Below are 10,021 nucleotides of genomic sequence, written 5' to 3'. Positions count from 1 at the left end.
AACTGTTCAGGACTTATTGAGACTCCCAGTTCATAGCAATTTGAAATCCATCCATCCATTATCAGCGCAGTGGTAGCGCTGCTGCCTCGCAGTTAGGAGACCTGGGTTCACTTCCCAGGTCCTCCCTGTGTGGAGCTTGCATGTTCTCCCTGTATCTGCGTGGGTTTCCTCTGGGAGCTCTGGTTTCCTCCAACAGTCCAAAGACATACAGGTTAGGTACATTGGCAATCCTAAATTGCCCCTAGTGTATGTGTGTGTGTGCCTCTGTGGTGGGCTGGTGCCTTGCTTGGGGTTTGTTTCCTGCCTTGCACCCTGTGTTGGCTGGGACTGGCTCCAGCAGACCCCCATGACCCTGTAGTTAGGATATAGTGGGTTGGATAATGGATCGATGGAACGAGAGTGTAGCTGAACGTTGTAACCTATTACACTGGCAGTGAAAATTTGCGTCACATATTGCATGTCCAACGGTGAAAAATATAAAGTGGCCTCGCGAAGTCCAACGTTTTCCAAAAAGTGAAAGCAGAGCTTCACCTCGCGCTCGTGTCCGCGGGACTGCAGCTTAAGCGCAAGCAGCCAGACACAGACAGCGCCTATTTGATTTGACGTTATTTTTTCTGAATACAAATAAATGGCAAAAAAATTGTACGAAATAAATATCTGTAAAAATCCACTATTTGTGCTTATCCGAATTCAGATTTGGCTCCACCCCTGCATTAGAGGGTAAGGCAAAACATTTAATGTGGACCTAAACCAGATCCAGGATGTCACATCAAACTTAACGCGCTCACATTCAAGTTCTTCACTTATGAATACGTTACGTTAAGCTCGCCGTTCTTACAAAAATGAGCTTGTTCAATGAATGCGCTCTTTTGAACTAGTTCATGCACAGCACTGATGACAGCCACCCTTCAAGAAGGATATTAGGGAAGCTAAAACACAGTTAGAGAGGAATATTGACACATAAGAGGAAAAATGACCCAAAGAGATTCTTTCAGTATTTTATAGTAAAAAAACAGCCAAGAAGGAGATGAAGTGTGTTAGGAACTCTAAGGGAGAGTTAAAATACACAAACAGTGAAACTGTAAATGTTCTAAACTTGCATTTTCCAAAGTTTTCAGACGTGAGGAAATGGATAACCTCCCAAGCAGTAACAAAGACTACTAAGCAGATACTGAGGGATATGGAAATTGTAGAGGGAGAAGCGTTGCTCAGATTAAATAGGCTGAAATGTAACAAATCACCGGGGCCAGACAGAATGTGTACTCAGGTGTCTGACGGGGTTATTGAGTACATAGTCATTAATACATAGTTCATGCATAGTCAGTGCTCACTGGGGAAATTCATAAGGACTGGAAAATAGCAAATATTAACTTGTTATATGAAAAGGGCGATCGGGCAGATCCAGGTAACTATGTTCCATTAAGTTTAAAGTGCATCACATGTCAATGAATGGAAGGAATTATTAAGGATAAGATTGAAAAACACATGGCAAGAACAGGAGTTTTACTCACTAGTCAGCATGGATTCAGACAAGGGAGATCAGGTTTTACTAACATGCCAGAATTCATGAAGAAACATCAAACAGGTAGGATCAAAGTGAAGCTTATGATATTATTTATCTGAATTTTCAGAAGGCATTCATAACGGTCCTACATGAGAGGTTGGGCATCAAACTAGAAGAGGTGTTGGTGGTTCAGGGTGCTGTATAAATGGGGCAGAATTGGCCAAAACACAGGAAGCAGATGGTGGCTGTGAGAGGAACCATTTTAGAATTGTCTGATTTTAAGAGTGGTGTCCTTCAGGGGTCAGTGCTGGAGCCGCTGATATCTTTAATATAAATACGCTATTTGGGTAGGAATCTAAATAACAAGTTGGTGAAGTCTGCAGAGGACACCAAGCTAGGAGGACTGGCAGATAATCTAGAATCTTTTCAATCTTACCAGACAGACTTTGACAGCATACAGGCTTAGGAAGATAAAATTTAATGTAAGTTAAATATAACGTTTTAAATGGGGGAAGTGAAATGATTAGATTTGAATAATACAACGGGAGGTGTCAACCTTGAAAGCACTGCTTATGAGAAGTATGCAGAAGTTATAGAATACTCATTATCAACTTCCAGACAGTGTCCAGAAGCTATTAAGAAAGCTAACAGAATGTGCCTTGATGTGTGGAGTACAAGTCCAAGGAGGTTCTGCTCAAGCTTTATAACACACTGGTGAGGCCTCATCTGGAGTCCTGGGTGCAGTGTTGGTCTCCTGGCTACAAAAAAGGACATAGCAGACCTAGAGAAGGTCCAGAGAAGAGTGACTAGGCTGATTCCAGGGCTACAGGAGTTGAATTAATGGGAGAGATTGAAGGAGTGGAACCTTTACAAGTTAAGCAAAAGAAAATGAAGAAGTGTCATGACTGAAGTGTTTAAAATTATGAAGGCAATACAGTGGATAAAGACTGTTATTTTAAAATGAGTTCAATGGGAACACTGGGACACTGCTGGAACGTTATACATTTTGTGCAAAGGTTTGGACATTTATGATCACAGACAAAACTATAGAAACATGGAATACAGTAAGTTACCAAGTAGTTTGGCGGACAGTAGGTCAAAACTCGACTTTATTTGCTTTTGAAGGAATTAAGTTGATAGGATGTTCAAGTTTTGTTGGGCTGAACAGTCTACAACAACAACAGCAATATTATTATTATTATTATTATTATTATTATTATTATTATTATTATTATTATTATTATATTGACTGTTTCATATTTACCGATCATTGTCCTAATTACCAAAGACCGGCCATAACCAATTCTTCCAGCTGCTGAGTCTTGTTGTATTTGTTGCCGCTGTCGGACTTTTCCTTCATTCCATGTGTTACAGCGCCACCTCGTGGTTTAATAATAGGCTCCAGAGCGCAGTCAAGCACTTCTATTGAAATCCGGTTCCGTCGCATGATTTTTACTGCTTACTTTTGGGAAAAAGTTGAAAACTAAGTATTTAAAAATACATAATATAGCACTTGAAAGGCAATATTAAGCAGTACTCTGTTTTTATTTCGTTTTCTTTTTGTTCAGTGTTAGCCTCTGGAATGATTGTCCTAAGTACAGTTTTTAAAGTAGCTGCAGGCCACTCAGAATTGGCAGAAAATTGGCATTTTGCATCCTCTGCAGTATTGTAAAAAAAAATCCCTAGGCATTCCTCCCACCTAGATAATCTTTATTTTATAAAGAACCTTTTGTAACACTTGTTTCTTTCATTTTCCATGCAGTCAACTGACTGATGCTTAATGTGAATTTCGCTTAGTGTCCACAATAAACTAACAATTCATGAATTATTAAAAATTAGGATTCAGCCAAAAACAGTGATGCATCAACACCCACGCTACGATTTTCTCATACTGAATTATGGATACTCAAAGCACGGTGTATATGGGAGGTATTTTTTGCAAAAAAAAAAAAGATAAAATTAAAATTATAAAATGAAAATGCAATCTCTCTTTTGCAATTTTATTTTCAAGTTCTGCATCATTAAAATGAAATAACCCAGGGCAGCACGGTGGAGCAGTGGTAGCGCTGCTGCCTCGCAGTTAGGAGACCTGAGTTTGCATGTTCTCCCCGTGTCTGCGTGGGTTTCCTCCCACAGTCCAAAGACATGCAGGTTAGGTGTATTGGTGATCCTAAATTGTCCCTAGTGTGTGCTTGGTGTGTGGATGTGTGTGTGTGTTTCCTGCGGTGGGCTGGCCCTATATTGGCTGGGATTGGCTCCAGCAGAACCCCGTGACCCTGTAGTTAGGATATGGCGGGTTGGATAATGGATGGATGGATGAAATAACCCCATTTGCAATTTCATTTTCAGTCTGAACAGCAATGAAGCTGCAAGCATGAAAGCAAAATGCATTTCCACTTTGCATTTTGAAGTTCTCAACACGCAAATAGTGTGTCTCAATGTGCAGGGCTTTGCACTTCGATTTCCCACAATTCTTTGTGCTTCGTGGCTTTAGAGCCACTTGGATCGATAGAGTTTTCACTTTTAATGTGTTAATTCACAGAGATTGTATTTTCACTTTATAATTTAAATTTTTTTTTTTTTCAGAAAATACCTCCCATGTGGCATAAAGTTTTAAAATATGAAGACTTGCGCGAATACAGCCCAGTGACAAAACACCAATGGGCTCGAATCTCACTGGTACACTTTTAAAAACAAGTTTTTTTTAATGACATGACTTTACTGGGTTGTGTAATTCTCTGTTGAACTATTGCTTAACAAGGAGACATTGAATTCTTTGAACAGTCCTTTGTTCATTGGTTATTTGGGCTTTGGAAAGCATCCTCAAATGTGAGCAAAACAGAAATATTTAATGTGTAGTGGGCTACCTACAGGTAGTAGGATATAAACAGATCAAGAAAACCTGAACCTAGCCTGTGTTATTGTATGCAGAAACACCCTTTAAAATCAGGAAATCATTGCATATCACAAGCCTGTTATCATCTGTTAATGGTTATTTACATAATCTGTTATGGGCCTAAATAAATACAGAAAGGTTCTTTCCCTTCACCTGGATGGTTCTTTAGGGAACCACCCAGCAAACATACACATGGTGGCCCCCTGTTGGCAGACCATGGACAGTGTGGGCTTTGGAAAGTCCAATTAAATACTGCACTGGTCCAATGTGTGGTCTGCTACAAGGGGCCCCTTAGCAAACTTCCCCTAGTGGCCCAAAATGGGCTAATATTTAGGAGTACAAGTTCAGTAAGTCCCCCATTGGAGAAGTAATGGTTTGGTAACGCTGGCTAATATAATCACTACCCCAAAGTTTCCCAGTTTTAAATGTTGTCACAGAGTTAGTTACACATCGTCATAGTAAGGTGGCCAGGGTTCACACTCCAGGTCCTCCTTGCATAAAGTTTAATTGTTTTGCCCATGTCTATGTTGGCTTCCTCCGATGTCCTCTGGTTTCTTCCTACAGTCCAAAATGCAGGTTAAGTGGTCTGGTGGTGCTACATTGACCCTATGCTTAATGTGAGTGTGTTCACCCTGTGATGGGCTGCTGTCCTGTACAGGGGTTGTTCGTGCCTGTGCCCATTGGTTGTTGGGATTGACTCCAGGTGCCTGGTAACCCTTACCTGGGGATAGATGGGACTTGTTTCGCTTTCATGACCAAGTTGGGGCTCCCTGTTTGTTTGCCCACACTGGGATGGTATTTTGGGACCAATGTTGCTCCATATTAGCTCACACTGGGCCTACACTGGCTCACTGTCAGTGTGTTTGCTGGGCAATGATGGTTCCCCTATGGCATTGCTCTGAAGAACAAATCTGACAGCTTTATTTTTAGGAGGGAAGTGTGGAGTTTGTCCAGTCTTTACGTATCTACGGGCACTTGCACCGGCTATTCTTGTTTTCCTTTTGTATTCCAAAAGATGTTAAATGGAAACTCTAAATAAATCGCATGTAGGTATGTGTATGTTCCCTCCTACAGAGTGGCATCTCACCCATGGTTGGCACTGGTTTCATAATAAACTGAACACCATTGCTCACTGGCCCAGGCAGTGCATACCCTATCCTGGGTCCGCTGCTCTTCTCAATCTACATGCTTCTGTTAGGTCAGATTATCTCGGGGTACAATGTGAGCTACCACAGCTATGCTGATGACACACAGCTATATTTATCAATTGCACCTGATGACCCAGACACTGTTATTTCACTAACACAATGTCTTACTTGTGTTTCTAATTGGATGAATAGTAATTTTCTCAAGCTAAATAAAGAGAAAACAGAAATTTTAGTGATTGGCAATAATGGATACAATAAGATGATTAGAAATAAACTTGATGCATTAGGATTAAAAGTCAAGATGGAGGTAAAGAACTTAGGGGTAACTGTTGACTGTAACCTGAATCTTAAACTGCATATTAATCAGACCACTAGGACAGCATTTTTTTTACTTAAGAAACATAGCAAAAGTTAAACTTCTTATATCATTGAAAGATGCTGAGAAATTAGTTCACACTTTTGTTTTTAGTCGTCTAGATTACTGTAACGCACTCCTCTTAGGACTACCCAAAAAAGACATACAGTGCATCCGGAAAGTATTCACAGCGCATCACTTTTTCCACATTTTGTGATGTTACAGCCTTATTCCAAAATGGATTAAATTCATTTTTTTCCTCAGAATTCTACACACAACACCCCATAATGACAACATGAAAAAAGTTTACTTGAGGTTTTTGCAAATTTATTAAAAATAAAAAAACTGAGAAATCACATGTACATAAATGTTCACAGCCTTTGCTCAATACTTTGTCGATGCACCTTTGGCAGTAATTACAGCCTCAAGTCTTTTTGAATATGATGCCACAAGCTTGGCACACCTATCCTTGGCCAGTTTTGCCCATTCCTCTTTGCAGCACCTCTCAAGCTCCATCAGGTTGGATGGGAAGCGTCGGTGCACAGCCATTTTAAGATCTCTCCAGAGATGTTTAATCGAATTCAAGTCTGGGCTCTGGCTGGGCCACTCAAGGACATTCACAGAGTTGTTCTGAAGCCACTCCTTTGATATCTTGGCTGTGTGCTTAGGGTCGTTGCCCTGCTGAAAGATGAACCATCGCCCCAGTCTAAGGTCAAGAGCGCTCTGGAGCAGGTTTTCATCCAGGATGTCTCTGTACATTGCTGCAGTCATCTTTCCCTTTATCCTGACTAGTCTCCCAGTTCCTGCCGCTGAAAAACATCCCCACAGCATGATGCTGCCACCACCATGCTTCACTGTAGGAATGGTATTGGCCTGGTGATGGCGGTGCCTGGTTTCCTCCAAATGTGACGCCTGGCATTCACACCAAAGAGTTCAATCTTTTTCTCATCAGACCAGAGAATTTTGTTTCTCATGGTCCGAGAGTCATTCAGGTGCCTTTTGGCAAACTCCAGGCGGGCTGCCATGTGCCTTTTACTAAGGAGTGGCTTCCGTCTGGCCACTCTACCATACAGGCCTGATTGGTGGATTGCTGCAGAGCTGGTTGTCCTTCTGGAAGGTTCTCCTCTCTCCACAGAGGGCCTCTGGAGTTCTGACAGAGTGACCATTGGGTTCTTGGTCACCTTCCTGACTAAGGCCCTCCTCCCCCGATTGCTCAGTTTAGATGGCCGGCCAGCTCTAGGAAGTCAAGAGTCCTGGTGGTTTCGAACTTCTTCCACTTATGGATGATGGAGGCCACTGTGCTCATTGGGACCTTCAAAGCAGCAGAAATTTTTCTGTAACCTTCCCCAGATTTGTGCATCAAGACAATCCTGTCTTGGAGGTCTACAGACAATTCCTTTGACTTCATGCTTGTTTTGCGCTCTGACATGAACTGTCAACTGTGGGACCTTATATAGACAGGTGTGTGCCTTTCCAAATCATGTCCAATCAACTGAATTCACCACAGGTGGACTCCAATTAAGCTGCAGAAACATCTCAAGGAGGATCAGGAGAAACAGGATGCACTTGAGCTCAATTTTGAGCTTCATGGAAAAGGCTGTGAATACTTATGTACATGTGATTTCTCAGTTTTTTTATTTTTAATAAATTTGCAAAAACCTCAAGTAAACTTTTTCACATTGTCATTATGGGGTGTTGTGTGTAGAATTCTGAGGAAAAAAAGGAATTTAATCCATTTTGGAATACATAACACTGGAGCACTTTAAAAAAGTGCTGAAAACACATTACTTTAACATGGTTTTCTCATAACTTCACCTTAATTTAATCCTGATACTCTTTATATTCAATTCATTATATTAACTATTCATGGTGGCCCTAAAATCCGTACTGACCCCTACTTTCTCTTCTGTTTCTTTTCCAGGTTTTCTGTGGTGGTGACCTGCGCCATCACCACCTAATCCAAGCACCATGATGTTCCTACATTGATGGATAAAAAGCCAGAAGTCTACATGACCATCATCATCAAGTCCTTCCAAGAGAATCCTAAATACAAAGAGGACCGTTTCCTTTATGTTAGGTAGAATGCCCAGAGGGGACTGGGCGGTCTCATGGCCTGGAATCCCTGCAGATTTTATATTATTTCTCTCCAGCCATCTGGAGTTTTTTGTTTTTTTCTGTCCTCCCTGGCCATTGGACCTTACTCTTATTCTATGTTAATTAGTGTTGTCTTATTTTAATTCTGACTTTGTCTTTTTTCTCTTCTCTTCATCATGTAAAGCACTTTGAGCTACATTATGTGTATGAAAATGTGCTGTATAAATAAATGTTGTTGTTGTTGTTATTGTTTGATCAGCTCAAAAATGCATTCCCTCATCAATGAGATTTTGAGCCAGAGTACGTCTGGTGAACAGAATGTTAGTACAGTAATAAGCAGGCACTTGATGGTAAGTGTACTGAACTAGAATGAAACCAGTCATTGCTCAGTTGTAAAAGCTTTAAGCTCTGGATGTGGTGTTGTAAGAGTGAGTGAATGGAGTCTGCTGTTTCCACCTTACCAGAGGCTGGTGTCAGTTCTTTCTTGGCTCTTGAGAGACTTTGACATGTAGAAAAACACAGAGACAGTCACCCCAGTTTGTGGACTATTTGCCAGTTCTTTTAATGAGACAACAGTGTGAATTGTGAATTTCCCCTTGGGATTAATAAAGTATCTATCTATCTATCATACAACACTGAGCAAGCCAAACCACTTCTCCACTTCACTTCTACACCGCCCCTCACTAGTTGCTCCTACCTTTTAGAATAAATCAGTAAACATTTTTATTTGAACATGAACTGCTTCTTGGTCAGTCTTAGATGATTTTGCTAATTGGTGTGATATGTCCTTTCAACACCTAAACTAATCATAATTAGTAGGAAACAAATAATCCAAGAAGAAGCACCATTCACCCACAAGAAACATCCATCAAAGACCGGGCATTGGAGATCGTTGACAGTTTTAAACATCTGGGGATAATCACAAAACTGACTGTTAATGAAAATACAGAAGCCATCCTCAAAAATGGACAGCAGCACCTCTACTGTTTAATGGAGCTCAGTCTGTTTAGTGTGAGTTTCTACAATTATGTCACTCTTTTTTAAATCTTGTACTATGGAATTGTAATTAATATATAATCTTTACAAATTATTACAAGTATCTACAGTACTTGTGTGTTCTAGCTCCTACTCTGTTCAATGCTTAAATGGACCGGGTGTTGGGGAGGGTCATGGGGCCCAGCGGCTGTGCGGCATCTGTTGGTGAAGAAAGATTCACTGATCTGATCTTGACTTTGCTGACGATACTGTGATCTTCACGGAATTAATGGAGGCTCTGATTGGAGCTCTCAAGAGACTGAGCAAGGAGTCTGAGTGTGCATCCTGGATAAAAACCAAGATCCAGGCCTTTAATGACCTCTTGGGTACAGCCATCAGTAGTGTGGTGTGTCTGTCTGCAGAGTGAGCAACAACCTTATTGAGAGGTTTACTTACCTCGGCAGTGACATTCATGTTTCTGGTGACTCTTCCTATGAAGTCAGTAGACGGGTTGGTATAGCAAAGGGGGGTCAGGAGGTCACTGGAGAGAATTGTGTGGCTCTCCTGATATCTCTGCAAAATAATGAAGTCTTTAAAGTCCTGGTGCTCCCTGTTTTGCTATGTGGTTGAGAGACATGGACGCTATCCAGTGACCTGATACAAAAACTGGACTACTTCGGTACTGTGTCTCTTTGGGGAATCCTTGGGTACCGCTGGTGTGACTTTGTGTCGAATGAGCAGTTGCTCATGGAGTCCCGAATTGAGGCACATTACCCACATTGTGAACGAGCATCAGATATGGCACTAAAGTCATGTGGCGTGATTCCCTGAGGGTGATCTGGCTCACAGCATCCTTATTGTTGAGGACCCACTGGACCAGGACAAGGGGATACCCATGTAGCACCTGGCTGCGCCAGATGGATGGTCTACATGGGACTGGACTGCGTGTCTGCCTGGGGGGTTGCCAACCAGGATTCTGAGATATTTTGTCTTGTTTTGGGCACAGCAAACATGCTGTACCAGTGCATGTTCCCCAACCTGACCTGACC

This window comes from Polypterus senegalus, chromosome 10 (assembly GCF_016835505.1).
Source record: "Polypterus senegalus isolate Bchr_013 chromosome 10, ASM1683550v1, whole genome shotgun sequence".
Taxonomy (NCBI): Eukaryota; Metazoa; Chordata; class Cladistia; order Polypteriformes; family Polypteridae; genus Polypterus; species Polypterus senegalus.
Note: the sequence above shows the minus strand (reverse complement) of the source record.